Genomic DNA, 3,239 nt, shown 5'->3' on the forward strand with positions numbered 1-3,239 from the left:
GTGAAGCAGGACAACCAGTAAATGTGTGTCCTAAAGCTCAGAGGCTGTGAGGGAATTTTAAAACAAAGCGTGGTTGCTCAGAGGGAAGCAACATAAAGACAGATGCCAGCGTTAATGTGGAGATTGCCCTGAAAGCTATGTTCCCAATAAGAAGGAATTGCCAAGTGATGGAAATTGCAGAGGGTGGGTGAATACTTCATCATTGCTGCTTGGTGCAAAACATGCGGAGATGCTGTGAGAGCGAGGCTGTGACGCCTTTAAAGCAGTTACGAGTATTGGTATGCCAAAGCATGCAGACTTAAAACACCCAGTGGTAAACCTGGCTGCTGCAGGAAGAGGAGACTGCAGCGAGGAAGCCGTGTTAACATGAAAACGGGGATCCGGAAACCTGGTATCTGATTCATGCACTCCAAAGCCGATTGCGAGGGAGGGCTCTTTGTTTTGACTCCGTCCTGAAGAAAGATCTCACAGGAGGAACTTGGGTGAGATATCTGCTTTAACCTAAGTGGCCAAAAGGTAGACCTCTGTGTCTGAACTCCTTTCTCCAAGCTCCCCTTACAGTCACAGCGGAGAAGCAGGCACTTGGAGGGCGATTCATCTCACCTATCTTAGATACCTCTCTTTGGAGGAGATGAAGCACACTCCAGAGGTGTCTTTCTTTTTTCATTGACTGCAAGGGGAGTCGAGGGTAACTGGCCCAGACTATGGCAACTATGAGTTAGATGAAGCAAATCCCACCCAGTTTGTCTGTCTGTCTGTGGTACCGCTCAACTTTATATGCAGAGACAGATAAGGTTAGATTGAGCTCTGGGAGGAGGGACAGTCCTTTAAAATCCTGCTTAAAAACAATTAAAGCTAAGGGGAAGAGTGATCTTATATTCAGAGCTGTAGCTTCAGAAGGGAGATGTGAAACCAGTCCCTGTCTCTGCCATGGCACCTTTCTGGACCCTTGGGCAAGGTGGTTGAGTTTTTTTCTGGATTGTGGCTGAAACATGTATAAATGCAAATACAGGTGTTCTGTTTTGCAGTATAAACCACGTCTGTTAGGGCTTTTAATCTGCATCTGTCTGGCAGAACAGGGTAAGGAAGTGATGACACGTGACCTTATGCCAGCAGGTGTGGCAGGGCCGCAACCTCCAGCACAACGGTGACCAGCATCTGGCACGGGGTGGAGGGGATGCTTCAGATGACTCAGCTGCAGCTTGAGCATCATTTCTAATGCAGCTTTAATATGCCTATGGCTCAGCTTTCCTTTGGTAAAGTGCTAATGATAATACTGATGAGTTGTACAGCTGTTCCGTAAGGATAAGCACATGAATACGTGTTATAGCCTTCAGCAGCTTTATGGATAGAGAGAGAGCAGGTAGCAATATTGTGTTAGTGCCGGTTGTTGTTATCAGGCCGAATACTAGCACAAAGCTTCACTCATGTTCTTGTCAGTGGGCCTAGCGTCTGTCCAGGAACATTGTTGGATTTTGTCTCTGGTCTCTAGAAAGTCAATAATCAGGCATAGACTCATAACTTTCATAAGCACAAATTATATGATTGACTTGGTTATCTGCCCAGTGATTCCCACTGTATTATGAACAGAGTTACTGGCTACGCTGGGAGGTTGCTTGATTGCTATGGGAATGTACTGCAGAGAAATACTTCAATGTTTACTGTGAAACTAATGGTCCAGAAAGGAAGGAGAAATGTGGGACTGCTTTGAAACTTGGGGGTGTTCCATATTAGTATAAGGCACACACTAACTCCCTTATGAACATGCCTTTCTTGCATGAATATTTCCAATGTGCAGAAATCCAAATTGATCTTTGAGGGACATGATTTTTATATGCTGTAAATTGACTGGTTTAAGACGTTCCTCTTCCCTTGAACCAGCGTTAGAGTGCAGTAAACTGACTCAGAGCAAAGAAAAAGTGTTGCTTGATTTGCAGCTTCTCTGAGCATGGGATGGAAAACGGCATATATTTCAGGTAGAGCTCATGGGTTTGACTCACTTAGAAGGAGGACTGCAGTGGAGTGCGTGAGCTGAGCATGGTTTCCGTCGGGCTGAGCTGCCAAGGCTACACAAACCTCCAGATTTTACAATAAACCACTGACATGGCAGAGGGAAGAAGGGCTGCTCTCGCTTTGCTTTTCCTGGCACAGATCAGAGGTAAACACTTTGACTTGAAAGAGGCAGCCGTAAAACTAGGGCAAATGAGAAGCCAACCTGTCTCCTGCTCTGATATAAAAAGTCATGGAGCCAGTGCCCGAACCCAGACGAGTGATTTACCTGGGACTCTTCCAAGTAAAGTAAACCATCTTCCTGAAGGCACTTGTCCCTACTTCTTATCAATGAGTGTCCGGGAGAGAAGACTTTTCTGGTGCCACTGTTGCCTTCCCACTTGCCCCTGTTGTACCCCATGCACACGCCCAGGTTTGACTGAACTCTTAAGACATCGCTGGATGCCTTTTTGGTTGTCTCTGTGGACTTTAAGATAATCAACCCTGACCTTACAGTTCAGCTAAAACTTTCTTTGCTCTGTTTCATGCTCTTCTAGAGAGAGAAAAGCATTAACTTCAACTGGTAATAACTTATCTAATGATTGGACTTTGTCGAAATGTGCATGTATGTTTACCTCAAAGATGTGCTTTGTAATCTTGGTATAATTTAAGGGATCAGACTACTCAGGCAGGGATTTTTTCCAATGTAGATTTATCTTGAAATTTAAGATACAATTTGATAATAGCTTTCAACCTTGGGTTGCAAGGATATTTTCAGAAAATAAATAGCATGCTGCTTCCTTAACTTTGGATCCACAGATGACACTTTGAAGTTTTTTGGAATATTACGAAATTCTCTCATTTAAATTACAAGTATGGTTTTGAGTGAAGAGTGTAACATTAACCATTTTTTTCTGTGAATATCTTAAAATAACCACTTGAATACTTGGTGAGTGCTTGGAGGAGTACTACTGCCTTTCTCAAAGTGGACTCAGTGGAAAGGCCAGTTTGTTAGCACAAATACCTGCTTCTCCCTGCACTAGATTTATCGTCATTTCTTTTCTCCTTCGGCTCTCTGGGGAGTTGGCCTATCACTTCCTAATAGTGGACCCAGTTGCTGTAAGCAGCACGTTCCTCCAAATGTATCACCTGGGACACCTCCACCTTTCATATGTGTATGTTCCTTGCCATTTCAGATGCATTTAACATCACACGGCGGAGAAGGAATTGCTCCTGCTCAGCTGGTGGGT

General features: G+C 44.3%; 1 long non-coding RNA gene across 1 annotated transcript; it reads left to right on the top strand.

Moving 5' to 3' along the window:
• Nucleotides 1–6: 6 nt before the first annotated feature.
• LOC112971401 lies at nt 7–2,807 on the top strand. The gene is made up of 2 exons (XR_003255333.1): nt 7–482; nt 1,938–2,807. It is a non-coding gene; the product is annotated as an uncharacterized LOC112971401 (long non-coding RNA).
• The last annotated feature ends 432 nt before the right edge of the window (nt 2,808–3,239 follow it).

The sequence above is a fragment of the Apteryx rowi genome, unplaced genomic scaffold, assembly GCF_003343035.1.
Source record: "Apteryx rowi isolate R43461 unplaced genomic scaffold, aptRow1 scaffold_44, whole genome shotgun sequence".
Lineage (NCBI taxonomy): Eukaryota > Metazoa > Chordata > Aves > Apterygiformes > Apterygidae > Apteryx > Apteryx rowi.